Source organism: Pteropus vampyrus, unplaced genomic scaffold (assembly GCF_000151845.1).
Source record: "Pteropus vampyrus isolate Shadow unplaced genomic scaffold, Pvam_2.0 Scaffold81, whole genome shotgun sequence".
Classification (NCBI taxonomy): domain Eukaryota; kingdom Metazoa; phylum Chordata; class Mammalia; order Chiroptera; family Pteropodidae; genus Pteropus; species Pteropus vampyrus.
Window position 1 is genome coordinate 4,624,310 of NW_011888862.1, and position 14,114 is coordinate 4,638,423.

At 37.3% G+C, this 14,114-nt stretch overlaps 1 protein-coding gene across 1 annotated transcript in view; it reads right to left on the reverse strand.

The window, feature by feature from the left end:
- The window catches only part of ACE2 (angiotensin I converting enzyme 2), a 76,990-nt gene that overhangs the window by 51,062 nt on the left and 11,814 nt on the right, over nt 1–14,114 (reverse strand). The gene's annotated exons all lie outside the window — the stretch shown is intronic.

Sequence of the window (14,114 nt, forward strand, 5' to 3'; positions counted from 1 at the left end):
GAATGGGAGAAAGGTGTGTTGAGCAATGAGACCTTTAAGTTCTCCTTCCAAACCACGACATTCTGTGATTCATTGAAGAGCTCTTGTTCAAAAGCCCTGAAACCATAGTCACACTTCAAATGCTTCCCCAAAGCCAAAAAGAGGCTACGACTCAATACTAAATGGTCCAGTACGGTTTAATGTGTACAAAAACCACATAAGGAAAAAGTTGCCACTCTTTTCTGGAAACATACTGATGCAAATAACACTTTGTAAAATATATTTTTTAGTTGATAGTATATATATTTTTTAATTTTATTTTATTAGTTTCAAGTATACAGTACATTGGTTCGACATTGCTCTTTCTCTCCCCTGACCCTCCACCTAGCCAATACATTAATGCTAACTGCATTCCCTATGCTGTGCTCCCTACCTCTGTGACCATCTATCAACTACTAATTTGTACTCCTTTTTTAATGAGTCAAGGAGTGGAGCTCAAGCTACCTGATCACCTTATTTAAATTGATCTCCACCACCACCACGTGAACATATATTGACACTATTTAGACAACTTTCATCCATTATTTTCCTCCATGGTACTTAGACCACCATCTACTACTCTATATTGAAAACTATCTGTTTTACTAGTTATTTCTTTATTGTCTATCTCTCCCCAGTATAATATATGCTCCAAGAGTGCAGGGTTTTATCTCTGTTCTGTTCACTACTACATCCCCAGATGCTTAGGAAAATGCATGGCACATTATAGGCACCCAATAAATATCTGTTGAATGAAGACATTGTATATAAACCCAGTAGTAAAGAGGAGGAGTAGGGTAGACCCTCTATGTGGCATAATTCATTTTTAATAAGACACATATTTTCTGTTTGTTTGCCTGTCTACAGGACACGATGGATAGAAATCAGTATCAACTGAGAAAAGGTAGAATTTCTGGAACAAGATGTGATCTGGAAGGTATGATTTGAGTTAATCCGATGGAAGATATGTAGGAAAACTAGCATGATTACTATAATCCAGGCACTGGGCTAAATGCTTTACATGTATTAAATCACTGAATCCACCAAATGACTGTGTAAGAAAGGTATTGTTACCACTTTTTTATAGATGAAGAAAATGAATTCACTGTCATCAAGCCACTTCTTCCAAGGTCATGCTATTAATAAGTAGAAAGGCAAGGATTGGACACTGGTCAGTCTTTTCCCTGAGCCAGATAGCTCAACCCACAGTCAAAGTTTTAGGCAAGAGAAGTGGGGATCCTCTGGCATTCTATGAACCATCTTTGTCTCAAAACTGCCATGGTGACAAAGCTCATTGGTGACTGTGAAACTCGGTGTTAGGGAGTGAAGTAAAAGTAATAGGAATTCATCAATTTTTATTTTTAAAAAATTTATTAAATTTATTCATCTACTCTTTTATGAAAAATATTGTTCTAATTGGGATATCAAAATAAAATGTTCCATAACAGTACTCTAGAAAGTAAGTATAAAATATTCTATAAAAATAAGTATTCTAGGTTGAGTCAGGAGGTATACATACTCTTTGATCTGAGTCAGCAAAACATAGAGCTAGTTATTCCAGCTGTGCTCATTTATTCCACAATCTGTGTGCTCCGAATTGAAAAGGTTACAGTACCATCAAAAGTCCAAGCCATTCCTTGAGCAGTTCCTGTTAAAGATGGCCCTCATAGCCAGCCATTAACTTCGGCAAAGATGAGACAGCTAAGTGACCTCAGAAGCCAGAATACCAGCTAAACTGAAAAGCTGCTCTGGCAGTCATGTTGCATGCATTTGCTCCCACATGGCAGTGTATCAAGAGAATGAGGATGAGATCATAATGATCAGGAGTTCTTAGAGGTGCCACGCCTGTTAATAAGAACTCTGGTATTGGAATGGGTGTGTTTATTTCAGAATAAATTAGGCAACAACAGTTGTAGAGAAGTAAGGTAACTCTGCATCACAAGACCTTTAGGAGTCTCTGGCAAGTATGACCCAGAACTCTGTTTACCCTTTGAGGCTCCATTTCCATGCCCCATGAAATGATAATGCTACCTCAAATTTCTATGTAACATATTTGATTCATAACTGATGGCCGAGTGGCCAGTTCAAAGTAGAATATATGATTAATATGATGATGAGAATCCAGAAATAAAGTCAATACGCTTGACTGTTTCATAGTTTACTACATTACAAAACTAATATTCCAGAAGTCTGGAGAGAGAAAAAATGGCATGGCAAAGACAGAATGGCACAGCAGAGTGTATGATAATGACTCTACAATGTATAGAATTCTCTTTTCCGTTTGTTCCCACCTCTGATACACAATGTCCCAGATAAGAGCATATTAACACCAGTGGTGCTAGAAGGATTGCAAGCTTCAAGGCTGGGAAGCCTTCTTTAGAGACATCAGAGCTCTGAAGAGCTGGGAGGATGAGAGTGAGGCTCAGAAGTAAGCTTACTAGTTAGAGAAGGGAGCTTAATTAGAGCTTTGAAGATTTTTCTAGGTTATCCGGCAGGATTGGTACTCTACCCAAAGATGCTAACGTTTATTTGGTTGTAGGGTTCCTTTGTTCTCTCTCTCTGGAACCCAAGCAAGTGGGAAATGTGGAGGAAAGTACAATGACTCTAGTTCCCAAAATCAGAGATGGGAGCGGATAAATCACATTGCAAATCCTCAAGCGCCTAACATCTGAGCTTCGAGGAGGATCAGTCTGGAAGTCAAAAATTGAAGGGTAAAAGTTTTAATGCCATGCCCACATAGATATATGCACTTGAAATGATAAGAACTTTTCCGAAGCTTCAGAATCTACCATATTTTAAATCAAAATCTCTTGGATTTTGATGATACAGGAGATGTAATGTCACCATGAATGTATGAAAACTAGAAGCTAAATTGGGTAAGAGCCTTACTATTACTTTGTTCTTTCTCATTAAAGACCTTGCTAATATTTGCCAGCCTGTCTTCAATTTCTTCAGGAATCTTCTTGGGCTGAGAAATATGTTCAGTGACTAGAAACTATATAACATAAATCCCAGGGCAGCATAAATCTTTTCTGGGGGTAGTCAGAATGTGGCAGAGATTGATAATATTAATTTGAATTCCATACATAAAGGAATCAAGGCGTCATGGCCTTGGAATTTGGATAACGCCATTGTGCTACAAGATGTTAGTTTGGGATCTCAGCGATTCCCAATATTTTAATATTGGTTTACATAAGATTAAGCAAAACGTCAGCAACCTGTGCAAGGATGACATCACTAAGCAATTGAGAAAATTGAAAACTTGAGAAAACACTTGGAGGAACTCTCATATTGAGTGTCTTTCTCTGCTCAGCCTTTTCACTGGATTTTGTGATTGATGTTGTCCAAAGCTTCTTTTTCTTTCTGCCTCTCCTGTTTTAACACTGGAATCTCCCTAACATTAGCTGGGAAGTCAATTACAGCTCACTGGATAGATTGATGCTATTTAGGAGACAATTCAGAATCTTCTTTGAATTTATTTGGTCAAGAAGTCCTTACGCCCAAATTTCATACAGATTCAATATGAACCTGAAATTCAGGGATAGCTCCAATACTTCCATAAGGTGTTTCTGGAAAAGCTATGATGCTTAGGAGCATGGGATACTCAAGAGACATTTTAGGGAGTCTGGATCCATGTTCAAAAGTAGCATTCTCCTTGGAAAACTGGAGAAACAGTGGAAGAGGGCAAAAATCTTCATCTATTAATCTTTTGGGATGTCAACCCTGGCACTCTTCTAAGGAGAAAGTTGCTGGTAATCAAAAATCAGAGGTAACAAGACCAAAGACAAAGGAAAATATTAGGCTAGACCCATCAGTGAGCATTAGGTGCCAGCAATCCAGCACTTTGAAGAGCTCCACCAGGGGCACAGAGCTTCTGGCAGGTATGGAGATGCCATGGTCAAGCTGCCAACTAGAATAATGATGGGGTGATGGGTAATGGCAGAACAGATAAAAATTACTTAAGTTTTGTTTAACAAAGAGAGGAGTGGAGATGAGAAAGAGTAAAAGAGAGAGAATTCTAGGGCATTACTAGAGAGTATGGGCTCATCTTTATAGATTACAAATAATGGTTGATATTTATATGTGATGGACTGTATTCAGCATTTTATAAGCATTATCTTCTTGAATCCTCACTGTCAACCTATGAATAAGAAACTATTATAATTTCCATTTAATAGGAGTATAAATAAAGACTTAAAGAGGTTAACTAAAGAGCCCAAGTCCAATTCAAAAGTGGAGGTACCCACATTTTAACCCACTTATTTACCATAACGCTCAGCTAATTAGGGAGAAGGCTTTGTAAGTGTTTACTATAAGATATCTGTAGTAGATTACAAAACTACTTCTTCACTCCTCCTTGTATCAACACCCTCTACAATGAGACTTTGCAGTCTCTCCCATCGAGAGATAAAATGTATTTCCCCTTCTCTTGAATCTGCTTTGGCCAGTAGAATGTGGCAGAAGTGATATTGGGCCAATTCTGAGTCTAGGCCTCAAGAATCTGCTTTCTCTCTCCACCTCTTTTCTCTTCTCTTCTCTTTTTCCCTCCCCTCCCCTCCCATTCTCCCTTCTCCTCCCCTACCCTCCCTTCTTCTCTCCTCTCTTCTCCTCGCCTCTCCTCTCCTCTCCTCTCCTCTCCTCTCTCTCCTCTTCTCTCTGAAGGCCAAATAGCTACCAAGTAAACAAGCCTGGGTTAAACTCCTGGAAAGCGAGAGATCACTGAAGCAGAGATGAGACAACCAAGCTGAGGCCATTCTAGAACACGCAGCCTCCAATCTCCATGGCAACTGGCTTCAGATGCGTGAGTGAGAGCAGCTGAGACCAAAAGAACTTCTCAGGTGAGCCCAGACAACACTGTCAACCCATAGAATCATGAATTAAATAAATGGCTGTTGTTTCAAGCCATAAAGTTTTGGGGTGGCTTTCAATGTAGTAAAAGCTAACTGATACATTCTCTTAATAATTTCACCAAGGTCTTTCTAAATTATCTATTCAGTCAGGATGCTTTTGGGCTGCATCTAAGACTCTTACTCAAATGGCTTAAACAATAAGAAAAGCATTAACTCACACAAATAAAAGACCATGATAGGTTAAATCCAGAGTTAGTTAATTTAGTGGCTTAATAATATCATCAAAGACCCAGGTTTCTTCCATCTTTCCACTGTGCTACCTTCAGCACGTTGACCTCTGCTGTGATTAAGGCTTCTCTCATGGTCACAAAAATGGCTACATTCATTTCAGGCATCACATCTGGAAATGACAACATGGAAAAGAGGAATTGTTTCTTTCTGTGAATCTCTCCTTTTTAATGAATTTTTTAATGACAAGGGAAGCTTCCCTAGAGGTCTTGGATAATTGGCTTAGTCTAATCAAGATTTACATCTGGTTTGTTTTGGAGAATGGCAGATATCCAACTAAACTTGGCTATGCCTTAAGGAAGTAGAAAGGGGTATCTTTCATATAGGTAATATAGGTAGTGCTTATTCCACCCATTTTCTGTAGAAATTTTATTCCAACCATGAATTTGGGTTTGTATACATTTCAGGCACAGAAGACAGAACTTTCAAGATCTTCCTGAATTGTGCCTTGGTGTGAAGGGGGTTTCTACCTTAGTATTGATATCATGCTGATGCCTCTACCCACTGACAATATATGATATAACCAGATAAGAGAGGGCAAACAGTGTTAACTGCTTACTCAATAAATGAGATGGATGAGAGAGTGCAAATCATGTAGAACACATAATCTTTGGCTCATACAACCTGTGTTGGTGGGAAAATTTACTCAGATGACACAGATAAAAGATGATGTAAATGCACTCTGTTTTGTAAGATTACAAAACTTTTCATGGTTTCCGAGAAATAGAAGGTTAGAATGGGCTCAAGGAGACAGGTAGGTTATCCAAAGGAGATGAGACTCTGAATCATACAGATTAATAGTACTAATAACAGTAATAATAATAACATCCAAACTTTGTTGAATGCTTATTACGTGCCAGGCAGAGTTTAACTGCTTTACATAGGCTCCCTCATTTAACCCCCACAACAACTCTCTGAGGTAAGCAATAGCACCATCTTCGTTTTCTAGATAAAGAAACTGAGGCACAGAATCAAGATCACGAAACTGGAAGGCAATGGAGCTGGGATTCAAATCTCAGCAGTCTGGCTTCAAGTTCACACTCTTTGTGGTCAGAAAGAACTTTTTGAAAGAATTCTTATTGCAGGCCTGGAAGAGAAGACAGTCAAGGCATGAAAAGGCATGAAAGATATGGCTATGGTCCTAGAATGACATCAAACTTGCCTGAGTTATAAACAGACTTTCTCCTTATACTTCTTATACTGCACTTATTATGATCTTCGCTGAGGAGAGACCATTGGTACTCTACTCTACCTTGGTAAAAAGCTATGTTTTTCTTAGTAAGGTGAGAATGTTCAGGAATTGAGACTAATTAGAGATCATAGATTCACATGTGACAACCTCAGATGACATAGCAGTAATTTTGTTCTCTTCAAAGAAAATCCAGATCAGTAATACAGAACAATGTTTCTCAACCAGGATGATTTTGCCTCCAGAGAACAATTGGCAATGTCTGGGGACAATGCACAAGGCAGCTCCCCACAAACAAGAACTATTCGGCCCCAAATACCAAGTGCTGAGGGTTAAGGGACCCTGATCTAAATAGTGCTATGAATATAGGGATCTCAAGAACTGATGCGTGGTCATGATTCCACCTCTCCACGTATGAATCAGGGCCAAGCAGAATAGTAAATTACCTGCTCCCAGTAGCAAAGCTGCCAAGGCATTTGGGCACAAAGTACCTAATCCCGTTTAGACATGTATATGTATATGGACGTATATGCACTGGTCTCACTACATACTGGAGATGTAATGTTCAGTACAGATGACATGTTCGATCCATTCTAGGAAGAGGAATTGATGACAAAGTACTTTTTAAATGGAAATAAGCTAAAAGTAGAACAGGGTAATTAAAACATGGAAACTGAAAGAATCAGTCACTATAAATTCTCTAACTCAACGTATGAACATTGTTAAGCACTGTATGATTTGGGGCAAGATATTTAAATTCACTTAGTGTCTGTTTCTTCTTTTGTTCAATAGGATTAGTAATACTTGCTATTGAATGAAATAAATCATGAAAATCAGTAAAAAAAAATAGTGAATGAAATGAACCCTGTGAATAAAACTTTTATGATTTTTGTAAGAAGTGATATTGAAACTTCAGTCCACAAAGAAAAGAAAAAAATTATTTAGGGAAAATATTGTACTATATGGATAAATATTCATATCCATAATGACTAAAAATCATAGAAATAAGACAACATATCCATCTGGAAAGAAGTATAGATCTGGCAGGGAAATGGTGAATACATAGATATACGTAAGGCACTTATTTGGATTCTCACTTATTTGGATACGTATATCTATGTATTCCAAGATTCTCTATGTATCTTGGAATACATAGATATACGTAAGGCACTTATCTGGATTCTCAATACAAAGAATAAAAGAACTACAAAACTATGAGAAAGACTACAAGGTACACTGATTTCTAGCCCACACAACACCCTCAATTCCTGCTCTCCCCGCCAAAGGAGTCTGGTATAATCCTTGGAGAGATTTTGTAAATAGCATTTTATTTGCTGATCGATTGGAATGTGCTGTCAAAGCATTATGTTTGAAACTATAACCTGAGGCTTTCTGCGATCATTGTACAACTAAAATGAACCTTGGTATTCCCCTTTATGGCTAAGCAGATGATAATCTAGCAAGCAAATACTATAGCATGTGATGAGAATTTAATATGAGCCTCAATCACCCTTGGAAGGATGGCAAAGATATTAACATTGACAAGCCTCTGTCACTCCTGAGCAAGCAGATTTTAGTTCTTATATTCATTAGTTTAAATGTTCTTTAGTTCTTCAAAAAACATGTTAGATTGTTCATGGAACTGTACTGAATAAAAGCCCAAGGCTTATTGTATGAATGAATTGTTCCACTGCTGCTTATGGCCCTGTCCTCCCAGGGACCTTTGAGTCTGCTTGTAAGAGCTCCAAGAAATAAAGAAATGGGATAAGTGACTCATCCCCATATACCTGGCAGATAATTCACAGGCTCCAGCTCTCAATGTAAGCGAGTCTAAGTATCATTAGAATTTGACCAGATACACAAAGGTCTACCATACTGACTAGTTAATTCAATAAAAGTTTGTCCATCCAGTCAGAGTTTTCTAACTGAATTGATTGGTAGGCCTGTTGATTCAGTAAGTGTCAACTGGTTCATGGATAGTCATGACTCAAAAAAAAAAAAGAGAATAATAATTTGAAAATATGATCATTATTACCTAATTGAGTTAAAGATAATACTGGGATAATTAGCTGAGTTACCACAAGTTTCTCTCTGTCTCTGTCTCTCCGTATCTGTCTCTCTCTTTAGGGATTATATAGGACAATACCTTCTGGGGGACAATTATGGTATTATTGGGGCTAGAAGTTAGGTGTACTTGGAAGTTTTTCCTTTGCAATTACGCTAGCAGAGTTCTGTAGGTTTTTAAAAAATTTCTTTGTGTTGAAAATGCAAATAGATACTTTATATTCCTATCCACTGTCTCCCTACCAGATCTACGTGTGGTTGTGTCTTTCTAGGTGGGTAGGTTATGTACCTCTGAGATTCAGCCATAATAGATATGAATGTAAATTTATAAAGTAAAGCATTTCACTTAAATAAACTCTTTTATTCTCCTTTATGGTCTCAAGTTAAATAGTCTTAATATCAATAATACATAAAAATTTCATTCGCAGAGCAGATTTTATTAATTTTGCTTCTTTATTTATTTAATTCTATTCTCAAAATAACCCTTTGGGCAGATAGATAGGGCAGATATTAGTTCTTTTTAAAGCTAGTCTATTTACATCAAATGGAGACTAGTTATTTCACTCTATTGCCTCTTCTCCATCTTTATAAATCCCTGCTCACCTGGGGCCACCCAATTAGTAGATGGTGGTGTTCGGATTAGAATTCAGGCAGTACAAGTAATATTGAGCATATACCATGTATTAATCTACTCCCAGTAGAATCCTATTACCAAACATTTGAATATTTCTGCATTCAAAAATATTAAATACAATAAATAAAGATAATCTAGAACATTATATCTATTCAGGTCAGATGTTACTGCCAAATAATTTTTAGAGGTTTTCGAAAATTTGGAGTTGCAGATAAGAGGTTGTGGATATGCATTCCCTTAGCCCTGGTGCTCTCTGCTACTATGAGAAGCAATTGATCATTTAATGTACAATGGCTACTTGTACACTTTTGCTCACTTACTCCAAGGCTTCTCTGAATAGGAACCTATTGATGGTCATCAAAGAGAACCATTAGCCCCAAGTATTTTCTCCATCGCCTTCATTATGCACAAGATGCAATTCTCTTCTTTGTTTCACTACTGAGAGCTAAGAAAAGCACTCGATTTTTCACCTATTTCTTTCTCTTTGAACTTCTCCATATCGTAGAAAATTCAAGAAGGGAGAGTGTATTAAAGGTGGGGGGTGGGCTGCCCCCTACACTGTAGATGAGTCAAAAAGATTCAGAAGGGTGAAAACCAAGAAACTGTGACCTATACAACCAAAAATTCACTAGCGACTTTTGAGGGAGCAGTCTTCTTGGGGTTATGGGAATAGAAGCCACAATGCAAAGAGTTGGGGAGCAAGTTGATGATGGCGAAACCAAGACAGTGAATATAAACCTAATTTTTAATTAGCCAGAATCAGTGTCTTTTAAAGGTCTTCAGAGTATAAGTTCCTTTTACTAGTTCCATGTACTTTCTTATTCTTCCATTAAAACCTGCTTTTCCTCAAGCACTGACAATCAAAATATAATCAAAGCTGGTTCTTATTAAATTGTCTTTTTTTTGTTTGTTTTCATTAAATTGCTGGCATTACAACAATTTGTCTTCTAATATTTTACATCATAAATGTACATTATTTCAGCTGTATCATGAGTTAATGTGATCCTGTGAGCTGGCCTGCAGGCTGTCTTACTATGTATGACATATTTATATGGAACATCTTTTCTTAAATTCCAAAGAACTGACTAACAAACTAATAGCTCGAACCATAGAAAATTGCCATTTTTTATAGATCGAAAGTGATTGCATAGCAGCAATTTCATATGGTTCAACCCCATAAGTTTTCAAAGGCAACCTTGATAAGAATTGAATATTGCCACAATCTTTCATCATTCACTAATTACGGTGGGCTGTAAACCACTGTTTTAGAATGACCAGTGGAGTATAGGAACAATTAAGACATGAGTCTTAATTGAACTTTTGCTAAATTTTGCAAATAAGGGCCATTTGTTCGCTATACAGCAAGGCACTTGTCAATGGCACCTTGCAGGCTTGCTTGCCCCCAGTGGCTAGTGCTCACCTTTGTTCTATGCCATTCCCAGGAGCAATTGTTCCGCCCTTTCCAATAGACTTGGATATGACCTGGTCCTGTTGTCCTGGGAACCTACTTTCAGATTGGGACATAGGACATTAGAAACTTGAAGAAAAAAAAAAGTATCACTCTCTCTGGATCTGATTAAATGTCTACCTTCATCCAATACCCCACATCCATATTACTATTATATGTTCACTAATTTTCAAAAAATATAAGGGGTAACATGTAGGGACACAGTTGTCATTTCTTTACTGGTCAAACTGCTCTACTGCCCAGTACCACCATAGAGTTACACCAACTATTTTCACCTTACTACTGCCCCCACTGTGTTAGAATAAAGAGGAGACTAATACTTTATAAATTGGCTCTTATTCTGTACTCATAATTGATATAAAATACTTTTTAAAACAATGCTATAAAAATAAAGAGCAAAATAACTAAATAACTAACGACTAGAACGAATTCATTCACTCATTTGTTCATTCGTTCATTCATTCAAGCCAAATGTCCCTAGAAGAGAATGGTATTCTTAGAAATAAACTTAATCTTGTCATAAATAATGAATGGGTCCTTTCTAGGACATTCTTCTTCTGTTTATATTTCCTGAACCTAGCATGATATCTTACATAGAGTGGACATTCAATAAATTCTTGAGGCAGGCAAGAAGGAAAGAACAAAGGAAGGATAGTAGAAAAGAAGAAAACTTCCACGCGTTTGCTTATGTAATTGAGATAACTAGCTATATTTTTTTATGAAGGAAAACAAGATGTGAAATGGAAAATAAAATATTATGTAAAGGGGCCCCATGGATTTGAAATAAGGACTGAGGATTTGAACTCTAAGGGATTTTTTTTAATCTTTTTGGTTCTTACCATGTGTTTTCTCTTATTCCTTGTTTTTCTCTCTTATTCCTTATCCGTGAATGATAAGTGTGTACGTTTCACTTGGTGACATTCACATCTGGAATCCGATCACGTATCATTCTAAATTCAAGAACTCACTGTATTCTTTTATATAGTGATATTTTATATTAGTCCTTGCGGAAAATATGGAAGATAAAACTATACCAACCCCCCCCCAAATTTTTGCTTTTACAATACTTCTGTGAAACAAGTCCAGATATCACCATCCCAGCTCATTTTTTTCTGTAGTTACTTGGTTTTCAGATGCTTACATCTTTCCAGTTTCATTGTAATTTTTGCTAAGGACTTGGAGACTGGAATGACAGCTATCTTTCCAATTGCTTTACAACATTTTATTTCCATTACATATCACTTTGCAATGTGTTCCCTTGTGGCACATTATGGGATCATTAAATTAAAAATAAAATGTGTAGTTGATGATTGACTGCTCTCTAATTACCCAGAGTGTTTGTCAAAGGCAGTAGGCAGGAGACATAAGCTCCATTTTGATGTTATATTGACTGTCAAGTTTACAGCCCATCTCTGCCTGCATAGAAAACTTCCCTGACAAGTATATTTAGTGGAGCAGACCTGTGCAAGTGAAATAAATCCCCCTCGTCATCAGAATCAGCCGTGAAGAAAATGATTTAGTGATCAAATCAGTTTATCCATGCCTTAAAAATAAGAAATCTTCCTTGAGTTGTATTTCAAAAACAATTAGCAGAATGTCAAAAGCATAATAAATGTTTTTGAAAAATAAATAAACACATAAATAAATAAATAAGAAATCTATCTAAGATCAGAGTTTCTGATCCATTTTTTCCATTATTAGGACATTTTAGACATCTTTTCCTAATAGCTCACCCATGAAATTTTAATATGATATATTTTTATCTATGTACTGTAATCCTTTGGAGGACTATAAACCATTGTAATAGCTAAACATTTTTCTCCCCACCAAGAACAATTTTCATGCTCTCGAGAATGCATGTCTTTGATTATGCTTGCTAGTACACACTGATTGAATTCAGATGATGTTTCAATAATTCTATATGGAAAGCTACCTTATTCTGGAGTATATAGCTCAACAGGATGTAAGATAGAAAATGGTTCTTTAGTAAATCACATATTGCCAACTGAGAGATCAAATCTCATTCCTCTCCTAAAAATAAGGAAGCCCTAGTAATTTTAAAGAGCATGCGGTTCCCAAGTAAAAATAGTGTCCGGGTCATAAATCTTGCACACACAGATTCAAACTCCTGCTTGTGCAGAGAGAGGGGCAGGCGTTGCTCTCAGAAGGGATGACTATGAGCATGCACCGTCTCATTTGCTTGTCTATTAGCACACATTTATTGAGCTCTGACTATGGAGACTTTAAGCTCCATGACAGCAGGAATTGTGTTCGATTTTGCTCACCATTGTAGAATAAAGGAAAGAAAGAAAGAAGAAAGGAAGGGAAGGAAAGAAGACAAGGCACTCTGCTAAGTGACTCGAAGACTGCCTCTAGGAATATTAAATTTAGAGTAAAGAATATTAAATTGAGAGATATGTAAACAAATAAAATAAAATATAATCATTATAATTAAAAAGATATATAAATATAGTGAGGTTGGAAAACAGTAGTTAATTCTATCTGGTTAGAGGTGGGAGTAAACTTAAGTGGATTGTGGAAATGTTTAAAGAGACAAGGCTATATTAGGGCTTTTATGGGCCCTAGGGCACTCTTTGCTTATGGTCTCCTTCCTCCATAAAACACATTTAAATATAATTATAGTACAACCAGACGAATATAACTTTCCGGGCATTCTAGGAGCACATAGCCAGGAGGTCCAGCAAAGACCTTCAGGAAGGCAAGATGTTTAAGTGAGAGAGACCCTAAGGACGAGCTGGAAGCGTGGCTGAGAGATAGGGAGCAGTGTTCCAGGTAAAGGAAACAGCTTGTTCAGAGGACTAGAAGTGAGGGAACTATTACAACATAGAGACAAAGAGACAGAAAGGGGAGAAGGGGTGAGGTGAAGTGAGGGAAGAAAGTGAGGGTCAAACTGCAGCAGGCCCTGTGTTAAGGAGTCTGGCTTTATCCTAAAGATGGTAAGAGGCCATTTAGTGAGCGCACAACAGAGTATACAAGTGTCGGATTATAAAGATGTTGAACTGAAAATTATATGTCATTATCAACAATGAGACAAATTGACAAGCGCCTCCAGATTGATACACTAAATTATATATTATATATTTAATTGTTTTCCTGCCCCAATAAATTTAATTGAAAAATAAATAAAGACAAAAACTTCTATGTTAGGAACCAACAGGATTAGTTTGCATTTTGGATGTTCATTCAAGCTACACTGTAGCCAATGGACTGGAGAGGGGCCCGTGTAGCCATCCCCAGCTTCTGGGAATATTGGCTTTTGAAGGTTCGCAGTTGAGTCCTTCAATGGGAATTGCCCCCTGCCCCAGGAAACTGTCTTTCCAAAGGGCAGACCCTCTCCCAGACAGCACTCATGGCCATAACTGGCTAATGTGCAGATGCAAAGGCCCAGCCACATTGTCTCAATCAGGGACAATCTCAGCTCCTAAGCTCCCTGAAAGATTGGCTGAGGCCTCTGTTGTAAACATGTTGTTGGTCACTTCTTCCTCTGCCTAATCCTATTTTATCAGTTTCCTGTTGCTGCATAACAGATTACCACAAACTTAGTGGCTTAAAAAAACACACATTTATCATTTTACAATGTCA